This window comes from Nymphaea colorata, chromosome 10 (assembly GCF_008831285.2).
Source record: "Nymphaea colorata isolate Beijing-Zhang1983 chromosome 10, ASM883128v2, whole genome shotgun sequence".
Taxonomy (NCBI): Eukaryota; Viridiplantae; Streptophyta; class Magnoliopsida; order Nymphaeales; family Nymphaeaceae; genus Nymphaea; species Nymphaea colorata.
Genome location: NC_045147.1, coordinates 5,651,318 through 5,665,989, shown reverse-complemented (window position 1 = coordinate 5,665,989; position 14,672 = coordinate 5,651,318).

The window sequence follows — 14,672 nt, the reverse complement described above, 5'->3', positions numbered from 1 at the left end:
ACAATTTTTTTGTAAGGTATTGACGTGTATTAAGGTTCCAAACGGTTACTCATCAACTATTTTGAGGTGCATTTATGTTAAGGAGCACAAGGTTTCAATACTTAAAAGCCATGATTGTCATATGTTAATGAATCAACTTTTGCCATTAGCATTAAGAAAATTTTTGACAAAGAGGGTTAGTTTAGTGCTTATTGAGTTCTATAGATTTTTCAAAGAATTGTATTCAAAGGCCAAAAATGATGTCAGCTTCAAAAACTTAGAACAACACATAGCATTCTTATTATTCCATTTGGAGATATATTTTCACCTTCACTTTTTGATATTATGGTGCATCTGCCCATTCATTTGGCATGTGAAGCAAGGTTAGGTGGATCAATACAATATTGGTGGATGTATCCTATTGAAATGTATGCGAAATTTATGCAAGTATATAACTTCAAATCTTAAAATCATAAAAAAGGAAACTAAACTATATTACAATGCGTAAAAAAGGATACAAATTGGTTATATAACATCATGGTAAGCATGCTTAAAGCAAAAAGGAAACTAAACATGCATAAAAAAAGAAAAAAAACAATAAATTGCAAATAAGAAAACATAAAGGAAAGAAAAGAGAATTAGTTTAAGCTGGCACCCTGGCTAATGCCTCCTACCAAGACCTCTACATTGAGCCTGGTTGGGTCTAGGTTGAATACTAATGCAGCCCAAATCAAGATTTAAACCAAGACTCTCAAATTTTACTTGCTAAGCTTAAACCTTTTTGTTGAGCAATCAACTGAAATTTTTCCCGCATTATAGGGCTCTCAAGGTAGCTCTTAAATTGTGTGAAATGGCAAAAGGGGGGAGAGCCTTAATTATATGAGAAAGAAGGGGCAAACCCCTTTATCCCCATCAATATAGGACTAAACTTTTCACTCTCTCTCTCCTATCTCAACTCAAAACCATAGGTTAAAATTATATTTTCAATCGAATTTTGCTTGTTGTGATCTCATCCGAACTCCGAATTCATGCAAAAAGCCAATCATGCATAGAGAAGTGTTGATAGATTCTTGATAAAGGATTTGGACTGAGATTGAGCATGGAGAACTAATAACACGAGAATATGAAGAGGAAAAAACACACTTTTAGAAACATCCTAAAATTTGGTATAAATCAAAATAATGTTTATTTGGGCCACATATGCATACCGGTTTTGATTCGGCCTGTGTTAGAATGCTCAACAAAGAATTTTGCATGTTTCAAGTACTTGTGTGCAAATTGACATTAAGTGTGTAGTGAGAAAATCACGACACGTTTTTGAGCTATAATGTGCATTAAACTTACATGTGGATATTGGATTTGGGTTTGATATTGAGACCTAGATCTAGGTATCCAAGGAAAATTTTAGACGATGGATTTAGATAAGGCATTGGGATTTGGATTATGATTTCATATCCGAGATTTGAAATGGGAATAATGGATCTAGGTCTATACAATTAGATCAGATTTGAGACATTGATGTGACATCCATATATAGAAATATGATATGGAGAGGTGATTTGGATCAAGAATATGATATGTAGATCTAAAAATAACATGGACCTAGCTCGAGCTGGCCTAGGTGGCTTCAAGCTGCATGACATGGACTGGACCTAGGCTAGGTTCAGTTTTGAAGAATTGGATGTAGACCTAGGTTGGGCATAGGTTCACTAGGTTCAGCCTATATGTTGTCTTTTGAAAAAAATAGTGTTAATGAAAAATTGAAGTAGACTGAGCATGGGTTGACACAAGTTGAAATAAAGAAGCTAGTTTCAACCAATGTTATAGAAAACAAAGAAAATCATAAACCAAGGTATAGCTCTATGTTTATGTAGAGGAATATGGCCTGAAAAGAAAATGACCATTTTGCCCCTTAGTATTTGTAGACTTATAAATGAATTTTCTCAATCTGACTGAACCAACCTCTCAGTAGACTCTAAAATAGGCTTTGGTTAAAATCTTGATGAAAATTCCTCTCATATTGCTCTACCAAGCTGTATGCAACATGTTTATAAAGGAAAATCAAAGAAGGCCATAAAAATCTGATTTTTATTGGAACTTTCAAATTCTTATGAAACATGGTGGGACTTATTAGACACATAAAAGAAACCAATGTCTTTTTATGGTTTGTCAAAATTACTGGCAGATTGGGAGAAATAGACTCCAAAAAATAGGTGAAAATCTGGATTCTCCTGAAAACAGGTTTTCACTTTAACTCAAGAACCTAAGTCCCCAAAACATGGATAGTTAATGAAAATCAAAACTAGACACATCAAATAGTACACGTCTAAATCTATTATAAATGAAAGAAACAAAAACGATGCAATAACGTTAGCACAATGTATAGAAGATTAAGGAAGTGAACATAAATGCATGAGTCAATTTTTGCATGATCAAATTAATCGTATAGTGTTCATAACTTGAAAATCCATTGAAAACTATAGTGTTCATAACTTGAAGATCCATTGAAAACCATGTTTATGACATAATGCAATGGGTGTACAAAATATTACATGTTGGCCAAGAGGAAGGTACATCCATAAATGTGGTCTCGACTTCTTAATTGCCTGAACATCACGACCATGCAACACAAAAAAAATCATAAAATGAATAAAACCATGCATCACGGACCTCAAGAGGAAGCTAACACCCATGAAGGCAGTCTCAACCTCTCTATTATAACCACTAGCAAGAGAAAAAAAGGTGGAAATAACTCAAACCACAATTAACAGTCAGTCGTAGAGAATAATACAAACAAACAAAGTAGTCTTTATGTTGCTCTTCATGCAAAACGTAGTGAGAAGAGTAGAAACAGAGGGCAGGGGGAGGAGAGTACGGCCTACCTTGTGAACAGCTACTACTACTTCTTCTTCTAGACAACCAAAGAGGGAGGCTCTTAGGGGGCAGTGACTTGTCCTGGCTTCTTCAAAACCTTTGGAAAAACTAAGTCAAAGGATCATCTAAGAAAAAAAAGAAACTAAGAAAGGAGAAAGACTAAGTCAAAGGATCATCTAAGAAAAAAAAGAAACTAAGAAAGGAGAAAGACTAAGTCAAAGAATGAGGAGTCTCTTCACTTTTGTCCTCTATTTATAGGCTTGCTCGATGGCATAACTGAAAGGATTCTAGGGGGTGGCACCCTTATCCCTTAATTATAATCTAAACAGGTTTACAGATGATAAAACCCTTGTTTTAAGGGCTAGGATCAATCCTATGACACATGGCGCAATCTTATTGATTTAGATTTTGGACTTGGATTCAGACGTGTACTTCCAAAGCTAGAAAGAGACTTTGATTTGGAACAAATAAAATATTGAATTGGAGATTCATATTAAGATTTGGAATGAAGTCATTGATCTATTACAGATCCAAAATTGATATTGCGTTATAGATTATGGATCTAAACTACAAATCTAGATATGGAATCTGGAATGGGGGCTGGGTCCCACTAAGACAGGTGGGCCTAATTTGGATTCAGTTGACTGAGCTTAGACACATCAAGTCAAACTGGGACTTATTTGAGAAAATTGGATTCAATTGACGATGCCCAAGTGAGGTTCCAGTTCAAACATCAACTGGTTTTAGGAAATTGAGTTAGTGACCCTAGTTAAATTGAGGATGGTTTTAATGTAGGGTTTAGTAGGTTTGAGCTTACTAGGCTGGAAATCGAGCTGAATATGAGTCAGGTTGAGACCTGAGTTGACTAGTCTTGGACCAAGGTTAGGTTATTTAAGGCAGGTCTACATGACCTAGGCTGATTTGGGTGAATTTGAGCTAGCAAACTAGGTTCAATTTTCTGAATTGGGTTTAGTTTTGGTGACATGAATGAGTCTGATTTAGGAGATGTAAATCAGGTAGGTTTTAGAAAACTGGGCTTGGTGGGTCCTACTGAATCGTTTCAGTAAAGTATCGTTCAACTATGATCTGAGGTCCCTGCTAGGTGAAATGTGATTGGTTTGGTGGAAGTAGGATATATTGGTTCCACTAGAGCTATTTCTGGTAGGTCTGATTAAATTAAGATCTATGGGTCCCGACAAGACATACATAAAATAGCGACCATAAGACTTGTGGTGCTCAATTTTGGTAGGGTGAAGCATCAAGTCCTAGATCCTAACTTGGTTCAAACAGAATTCAAAAATATTGTCCGATATACTCAAAAAGTCAGTTTTCCTAAAATCATTGGCTGGTTAAGTTAAATGAACCTATATCAGTGACTTTTGGACTATAATCAATCAAGATGTTACGAAATTCTGATGAAAATTGAGCTGAAACCAGCTCCAGATATAAAAAAGAGTGAAGTGACTAAGTGGGTTAAACAGATAAGGCTAATGAATTTGTAAAATATAAATTGTCCTTTAAAACTATGAGCACCCAAAATTTTCATACGTCTAAGTGACCATTTTACCCTCCACCTTGAAATTTCAAAATCCAAGAACAAACGGTATTTTTGAACCAAACATGCACATTTCATTTCAGCATTGAGCACCTAGACCCAAATCACCTAGATCACCAAGCTAAAAATAACCATTTTGCCCCTATAGCATGTTATTTTGACCTAAAAAGTAGGAATCTTCACCAAGAATTGCCTAAGAGCAATCAGGCTATTTCTCACCTTCACATTACCTTTAAGAGTCATTAGAGTCAACTCATTAAGGCTATCTCATCTCCAATTTAGCTCATTCTAGCTCAACCAGCTCACTAAAACCAAACACATGCCAATTCTCGAGCACTAAGAACATGCCAATCCAAAACAAGCTGAAATGAAGCTCTCCTCCATGCATACAGAGTACTTCCTCAACTATTTTTAATTTTTGAGGCCTTGGAGCTTTTTCTCTCTCTTGTTTTTAGGGGTTTGAACCGAACTTAAGCTCAAAAGATAAAGTAAGCTGAAAACGAGCTAGGATCATGCTTATCATATGTATATCGATCTTTTTGTATTTTGGTTTGAGTTCATTCCGCCTGGTCTAAGTTGAGTTTTGTTTCAAGCTCTTTCTCCTTCTCTTGTTTTTAGGGGTTTGAGGTGAATTTAACTTTAACCTGATAGAGTAAGTTTAAATTGAGTTAGGATCATGTTTATTATATATAAATCAATCTTCCCTTAGTTTAGCATGAGTTCATTCATTCCCATTTGAGTTCAATTCAGTTCTTAGCTCTTTCTCTCTCTTGCTTTTAGGGGTTTGAGCTCAACTTGATAGGGTGAGCTGAAACGCTAGCATCATGTTTATCATATATAAATCAATCTTCCTTTAGTTTGGTTTAAATTCATTCATCCCAGTTTGAGTTCAATTCGGTTTCATAGGCCACAGAGTTCATTCCTAGTACATGTTACACACTGGAAACTGCCATCAAGTTCAATTTAGCATAATTGGATAAACATTTTCTAATTTTTAGCATATCCTAACATGTAAGTGGTTTATCCATCTTCTAGAATTTTCTTTAGATCTGAACCCAGATCTAGGTGCCAAGAATGCAGATCCAAGATCCACATGTGAGCTTAATGCACATTATATTTCAAAAATGCATCGCAAATTTCTCGTTCCATGCTTAATGTCAATTCACACAAAAGGACTTGAAACGTGCGAAATTCTTTGTTGTGCACTCTGGCATAAACAAAATTAAAATCGACATCCACATGTGGTCGGAATGAACATTTTTTTGTTTCATGTCCAGCTTTAAACTATGGTTTTAATGTGAATTTCTCATCTTCATATTCTCAAATCCTTCACCCTCCATGCTCAATGTCAATATGAATCTTTTATCAAAAATCAATCAGCACTTCTCTCCTTGCACACACTGCTTTTCACGAAATCAAAATTTGGATAAAATGGGAGATCACAGTGAACAAATTTCTATCGAAAATACAATTTTAACCTATGTTTGTGAGTTGTTGAAAGGAGAGAAAGGGACAAAAGTTTAGTCTCATATCAATTTTTTCAAGGAGCGTTCCCCCTCTCTCCTACAAATAAGGCTCACCCCCACCCCTTCTCACTCCACACACTAAAAGTTGTTTAAAGAGTAAAAAAACTTTGGTAAAATTCTCAAGTGGTACGCATCAAGCTTGGCTCAAACAAGTTAATATTTTAGTCTTTGGTCTAAGTCTTGGTTTGGACTGCAATAGCACTAAACCTAGATCCAACTAGGCTCAATGTAGGGGCTGTGGAAGTAGGCTCGGTCAGGTCTCCAACTTCAGGTAATTCCTTTTTCCGTGTTCTTTCTTTTTTTATTTGCAATTTGATGCTTTCTTTCTTTCTTTTGTGCACATTTTAGTTTTTTTTTTTGCTTTTATCATGCTTAGTTTAGTTTATTTTCTTGCTTAGTTCTCAGGTTTTATTTATTTTCACATTAGTTTAGCTTATTTACTTTGCTAGGATATATTTAATTTAATATCTTTAGGGTAGGCATAGAGTTTAGGTATGCCTGTCTCTTTCCTTTAATGTTTTTGCTTATATACTTTGTGCTTAAAACATGCATATAGATAGCATTTCTTTTATGCTTTACTAGTCATGCATTGCACATTTATTCTAGCATGCACCTAGATCACCTTCCACCCACATGCACCCCTTGTTTGAAAGCAAAGCGGCTCATCCTAATAGCATATCCTGTGGCGTTAGCCATGATATCTAAAATCCTGAATTCGATTTGGTCCTCACACAAGAACCATTTCAAAATCATAGTTTTCTAAAATATTTTCAAAATTCAACTTCTTTAAATGATTTTAAAAAACTTAGGTCATGTAGGCAGGAGTCTAAACCTAGCTCAGCTCTCTAAGACCTAGCGTAGACCGGTCTTAGAGCCCACAACTTGTGAATCTAGTCTCGTAGCCTAGATCTTGGCAAAGTTCTTTAATACCCATCCATATGAAATGAATGAAGCGTATATCATATACCATATCGTTTGACTAAGACTAAACACATTTACTAGAATCAAACCCTTCCTCAGATAGGTTTAAACCCAGTTTAGGCAAGACCAAATATTGTCTTCTTGACCGACCTACCCTTAGCCTATTTGAATCTTGGCTTTCAATTCAAAGGCATGGCGGTCAGATCGTGAACCTTTATGCTGATTTAAGTCATGATATTAAACCTAATACTAACACATTTGAATTTGGATCTCAAGTATGGATTTTGGGTTTTGGATTATGGATCTTAGATTTTAGATCTCAAACCTTAGATTTTGAATCTTGGATCTCAAGCTTTGGATCCTAGATCAAACTTCATAGCAAATGAGTATTTGATCATAAACTCTAGCCAACTCCCAAAAAATTAAACTCAAATACAGGACCTTAAACCATGACTATCATCAGATTTGGATTGATTCTCTTAGAATTTTGATTGTAGAAGATCAAATTATATGAATACAAGATCAAATTTACTGAATCTTTGACCTTGGTTTTGGATCATAAATCTCAATGCCATGACATGATATTTTGGATCTCTAAAATGTCTTTCATTTCAATGTATTACAAGAATTACATAAATCATTCAAATCGTTATTTCACTTCTTAGATTTAGATCTTGTTTTTGCCTAATAGGTCCACTTCCAACACCCAAGTCCTAGTAGAAACTGGACTCTAGGTCTATATAGCATAGTTATGCATGCCTCCTAGTAGGTTTAAAATATTGATTTGCATTGGTATATGATGATTTAGACATGAACAAATATCAAGATTTAATTCTTCTTGTTCAAAAGTCCACTTCTGATATCAACTGAGATTTAAAACATGCATAATTTCAAAACTAGGGAATGCTTGTTTTTCAGAGGTTTTGGACAACATTTAGACTTAAGAAATAGATCATTTTACTCTAGTCCTTTGTCAAAATACCCTAGTAAAGGCACCGGGAATGTCAGATCGTGTACGTGAATGGTCTGACCATGTACTGATTGGTGCACTCCCTTCTCTCGAAATCCCACACAAGTGACGAGACGAGTACAGATAAATTATATCCCATTTATATAGTCTAAATGTAAGATTAAAAAATTTTACATGTAAGCAGAAGTGGTGACCGTGATGGGACCTACCATTGTTTGACTAGATAAAATGTTCCAATTCCTATGTTCCAAATGTCATCCTACTTTTAGAGCCATTTAGGTACCTTCATTTAATGGATGTGTATATTTCTTACGTGCATTAGGACTTAGAATTGATAGAGAATTTACATTTTTACATAGATATTGAATTACATACCACCTTCCTCAATTTAGGAGTTGTTTCAAAACAATATTTGTTCTCTCTTTGTTTTTAACCCCCATTTTATGCTACATTGTAATAGAGCAAATTATTTGTGCATGTGATTGCATATTTCAAAATTTCCTCACTTATATATCCCGGTCATCACGTCATGGAATACCCCTTGTATGCAATGGCTCGGGTTGGTTTAATGACTAGACCAACCTATTGGAGGTGGGCATTGGTCTTCGTCTTACCTATACTAGGGCATTAGTCCCAATATATTAGTGAGTGTTCAAGGAGAACGAAGACCCTTAACCCTTAGAATCATGTCTGGAAGAGTCTATGCCACATACTCTAAACTTCTTGTATAAGTATATAGGCATATCTAATATATGGAACAACTAATGATCTGAATTCTTAGATATCCAGTTTAGGTGTGCAAGCCATTTTCAAATAATTGCAGGATAGAGCCGTGTTTTTGGGAAGTACTATTTGAAACAATCTATATGTGTCTTGTTTGATTACATGTTTGTCTCCTTCCATCACATCTCATGCTATGCATCAATTTTTTTATCAAAAGATGGAGGGATTTTCTAAAAGAAACCTTATTTTTGTTGTGTCAAAATCACCCAAAATTTTCCCTTCCTATGTCATCCTGTAGGGTCTCTTCAGTTTGTCAAGGTTCACATTGTCATTCTATTGGAACCACCTATTAGGTTGATCCTAACAGGTGTAGTCTCACCACCTAGTTTGACCCTCCTCTATTTGTGTGTTCATTACTTGTCTATCCTGATACCATGTCGCATTTGTTAGTCACTATGACCAGGACCTTTCCCCCTGGCCATGTTGTACATTTTATTCTTAGATGTGACCTAAACACTAGAATCCATTCCCCAATCATGAGTAGAATTTTGGAATTTCAAATCAAGCTTGCTATTATTTCATTTCATGTTCTATCGCATGCAATGTAGCGACGATGAGGGTCCCCTCCTCAAGCTTATGTTCAACAGTAAAAGTCGATTTCCCTCTCTCATGTTCAAGCATCTTTCTATTCTTTCATGTGATGTATCTTCAGATTGCCAGACTAGTCTCTTGTCTTTATTCATGCATTCTTCTCATTGCCATTCATTATGGGGCATCTTTTTAAAACACAAACACTACAAGTTGCATTCCAATACCAAGAAATGACTATAAAAGGTTTTTTTTTTTGTAATAAGGAAAATTTTGAAACTTTCAAAATCCAAGAGCAATTGATCCACAAGTCTTCACATCGAAGTACATATCAATTTTCCAAGATTTGTGAGCTTCCTAGAGCTTCAAGTTTACAAGCATTTGATACATGGTATTTTCAAAATTTTCACCTAGGTTTATATAAGTTTTGGAAATTTCGAACCTTGGTGCACACAAGTCTTTTAATTTCACACTTCAGTGCACACATGATATTCACAATTCGGATCTCAGTGCATACAAGTCCACAAATTTTTACACTTTGGTGCACACAAGTTTTTCCATTCACATGCAACTTTTTGATTTTGAATGTCAGTGCTCACAAGTTTTCTAAATACATGGAATAGTACACTCAAATTTCTCAATTTCACAAGTAGTCAAAATGATTTTGTGCTTGGCACACTATTTCCCTGCTCTGGCACACCATTTCTATCTTCGGCACATACAAGTTTACCTAGGTGCATCCAAGTTTTCAAATTTTGCATCTCAGTGCACTTTAGTGCATATAAGTTTTTCAAATTCAAGTTTCAATACCCACAAGTTTTCCAGCCACATACAAGTTTTTCAAATTTTCACATCAATGCACACAAGTTTCTCAATCCTATACAAGTTTTTTAGTTTCACATTTTCATGCATACAAGTTTTCAGCATGGGCGGCTTGGTGCGCTCAAGTTTTTTTAATTTCACACAAGTTTCCAAAATCTCGCACTTTCACATATAGTTTTCCATTCCAGTGCAACCAAATTTCACAAGTAATTCCGTGCTTTGGTACACCATTTCCACATTTCGATGCATACAAGTTTTACAAGAACCTGCATTGATGTAAGATTTCACACTTCAATGCCATAAGTAAATGTGCCGTAGCATAAGAGTTTATGCTTCGGTGCCTCCATGTAAACGTACCAGTTTACACAAGTTTTTGAACTCCTATGTTTTGGCATAAGATTTGGAACTTCAATACTCCCAAGTAAATGTGCTTTGGCATAAGATTTTGAGCTTCGGCCCCTCAAGTAAATGTATCAGTGCATAAGTTTCACATTTTGACACACAAGTCCCACGTTTTGGTATAAGATTTTGCGCTTTGATGCTTGCAAGCAAATGTGCTTTGACATAAGATTTCATGCTTCAGTGCCAACAAGTAAATGTGCCTTGATATAAGATTTTGTACTTCGGTACACACAAGTAAATGTACTAATTTACATAAATTTCTAAACTTCTATATTCTGGTATAAGATTTGTGCTTGGGTGCACCCAAGCAAATGTGTCTTGGCATAAGATTTTGCGCTTTGGTGCACATAAGTGAACATACCATTGTGTAAGATTTCACGCTTCAATGCACACAAGTACACACACTTCAACATACATTTTCACACTTTGGTGCACATAAGCATCACAAGTATTTTGAGTTTGATAAGCACTCCTACAAGTTATCATATTATATCTTGCAAGCACTTAATAATTTCAGTTTTATAAAAGGACAAGAAAAACTCAGTCAATTTGATGATTGTCAGAAGATGAAATTTTTGACAAGACCTTATCATAAGCCATGGAGAAAGATCAACGAAATACACATATTCAAAGTCTAAGAGATGCCACTAGCTTTGACACTCTAGTAAAACAAGGACTTACCAAGAATCAATCAGAGAGCTAGAGACTAAGTTGATCCAAGCAAAATAGGAAAAATATGACAAAATAAGCACCAAAAGATGGGCCTGGGATAATTATCGTCGTTCTGCTGGATCTTCACTCAAGACTATCAGGTAGATGTAAAGTTGATTTGCATCTATTTAACGTTTGTCTAGTTATTTCTTCTAAAGCCTTATGAGCTCGAGCAAATAAGTCTGAGGGGTGTTCTACACTTGATACCCTAAAGCCAATTGGCTTGGGAGCTACCGATCCAAAACTCGTTACAAGGATTCAAGAGAAAGCCCGATAAACATGACATTGCACATAACGAAGGTACATGACCACCAAAGCAATGGAACCACATAGTAGACTGTGGGGTGGTGAGGTTTTTCTCCCTATAAGTGATGGTCAGCTTGAAAAAAGAAAACAAAAACAAAAATGAAAAAAGCAAAAAACGGCCAAATTCAAGAAAAAATTCAAACCAAGCAAAATGTCTGCTAGAAAGCCAAAGGTCGCTCAAGTCAAATATTCCTTGATAAGAAAACTACTAATACAAAAGGAGGCAGGATAGTGACAAATCTTGCACTATGAAACCCTATGACATAGAGAGGAACTCTTCTTGGCTTGTCATTTTGAAATGGAAGAACAATTGTCTTAAATGAATCTCATAACATTGGCTGAAAAGTTTTTATTTTACAAGAAAGAAATCATGCATGCCTTTAAAACATACAAGGAATTTTATCAAATTTGACATGCATCTCATCAACATTCTACAAGCTCACGTTCATTTCACAAGCACTCACAGTTATGTGAGATTTGTGATCTTCGGTGCACACAAGCATACAAGAACATGCATTATATCACATGAATTTCATAGGCATTTCACAAACGCTCACATTTATATGAGATTTGCACACTTGGCGTATACAAGCACATGCATTCAAGTGCATGAATTTCACAAGTATTTCACAAGCACCTACATTTATGTGAGATTTGTGCATTCCAATGCACACAAGCATACAAACACATGTACTCTAATGCATGGATTTCACAAGAATTTTCAAGCATTTTCACAAGCACTACACTAACATTCACATAAGGGTGTGTGTATATATGTGTGTGTGTGTGTGTGTGTGTGTGTGTACCAAAATGGATTTTCTTTTCGAAAGTTCGATTTCAAAAAATTTCATCATTTCTAGGGTTGGTATTCTGTCTTTGCTATGAACCATGGTTCCTGACTCAGCAATAAAGAGGGGCATTAGTGACGACCCAAATTTTTCATAGTCCAAATATCCTTCACCCTGAAATTTCAAATTCCAAGCACAAGTGTTATTTCTGAACCAAACAAATACATTTTATTTTAGCATTAAGCACCTAAACCCAAATTACAAAGGTCACTCAAGTTTAAAATTATCATTTTACCCTCATATCTTGGCATTCTGAACTAAAAAGTATAAATCTTCTTCAAATTTTCGAGAATTGCATAACATTTGAGCAATTAGACCATTTCTCACATTTACATCACATTTACAAGACCTTAGGGGTCCTTAAAGCCAGCTCATGTTCAACTCAAGCTTAACCAACTCACTGAAACCAAGCACATGCCAATTCTCGAGTACCAAAACCATGTCAATCCAAAACAAGCTGAACATAAACTCTCCTCAATGCACACAGAATATTTCCACAATTATTTCTAGTTCCAAAGGCCTTGGAACTCTTTTTGCCTCCTGTTTTTAGGGGTTTGAGTTGAATTTAATCTCAGCCTGATAAAATGAGTTAAAACTGACCTAGGATCATGTTTATCACGTTCAATCTTCCCTTAATTTGGTTTTGAGTTCATCCCTCTCAATTTAAGTTCAATTCCGTTCTAAGCTCTTTCCCTCTCCTATTTTGAGGGTTTTGAGTTGAATGTAAGCCTAACGCGATAGACTAAGTTGAAACCAAGCTAGGATCATATTTATCATGTATAAAATCATTCTTTGCTAGTTTGGTTTGAGTTCATTCATCCCATTTTGAGTTCAATTCCATTTTGAGCTCTTTATCTCTCTTGTTTTCTGGGGTTTGAGTTGAATATGAGCTCAACTCGATAGAGTGAGCTGAAAGTGAGCTAATGTCATACTTATCATGTATAAATCAATCTACCTTTATTTTGTTTGAATTCATTGGCGTCGGTTTGAATTTGATTCAGTTTTGAAAGCCTATAGCTCATTCCTAGTACTTGCTCCATTAAACTGCTGTCAAGTTCAATTTAGTAGAATTAGATAAACGTTTTTTTATCTTTCAGCATATCCACACAGTTACGTGGCTTATCCAAGCACACTCATTTCTGTCAATGAAAATTCCAATAAAAGTTAGATTTTTATGGCCCTCCTTGATTTGCCTTTATAAACATGATGTTTATGGCTTGGTAACTTTTTAATTTTTAGAGCAATCTAGGTGGAATTTTTTAGCAAGATTTTAACCAATGCAGATCTAGAACTAGGCCCATAGGCTGGTTTACTTAGATTAAGAAAGCTCCTCTAGAACTCCAAAATTACACATAGATATAAAATGGTTGTTTCCTTTTTGAGCGATGTTCTTTTACATAAGCATAGGGTATAGAACACATATACCTTGGTTTATAATTTTCTTTGATTTCTAGAATCTTGGTTCACACTAGCCTCCTTATTTGAACCTTCACCTCAAATCAGATAGGGGTATTTTGGTCATTTCCTACCATGCACATATTTTCCACAAAAGCTAACTTAGGGGCCACATGAACCTAAGTTTGCTTTTTGTATACATTCACATTAATCTAGTAGGTTCGAGCCCAGGCTTAACCCACTTCAATTTCTCACTAAATCAGGGTTTTCCACAAACAACACTAAGTTTGAACCCAGTGAACCTGCGCCCAACCATGGTCTGAACCCAATTTCAATGTTGAACTCCCAGACCCAATCCATGTCATACAGCCTGAACCCACCTAGTGCAATTCGAGTGATTTCATATTCAATTTCTTGATTCAGATTTCCCATCCAAGTATAATTTTCATATCTGGATCATATCATTTCTAAGTTTCAAATCTGAGATCTATTTTCATAGACCCAGATCCATTATTCCAAATTTTAAATCTCGGATATCGTGTCATGATCCAAATTTTCATATCATATCTAGATCTATCTTCTAGAATTTTCTCTAGATCTGGACCCGAATATATTAGGTCCCAGTACAAACTCAAATCCAGTATCCACATGTGAGCTTAATGCAAATTATATTTCCAAAATGCATCATGATTTTCTCTCTCCATGCTTAATGACAATTCACATGAAATAACTTGAAACATGCGGAATTCTTTATTGAGCACTTGCACAGATGGAATCGAATTTGGTATCCATATGTGGCCAGAATGAACATTTTTCTATTTCATATCAAGCTTTAAACTATAGTTTTAATGTGTGTTTTCCCTTCATGTTCTCGCATCATTTACTCTCCATACTCAATGTCAATCTTAATCCTTTGTTGTTAATTGATCAGCACTTCTCCATGCACACATTGCTTTTCGTAAAATCGAATTCAGAACAAATTTGATATCACAACTTACAAATTTATATCGAAAACAGAATTTAAACTATGGTTTTGAGTTAATGAAAGAAGA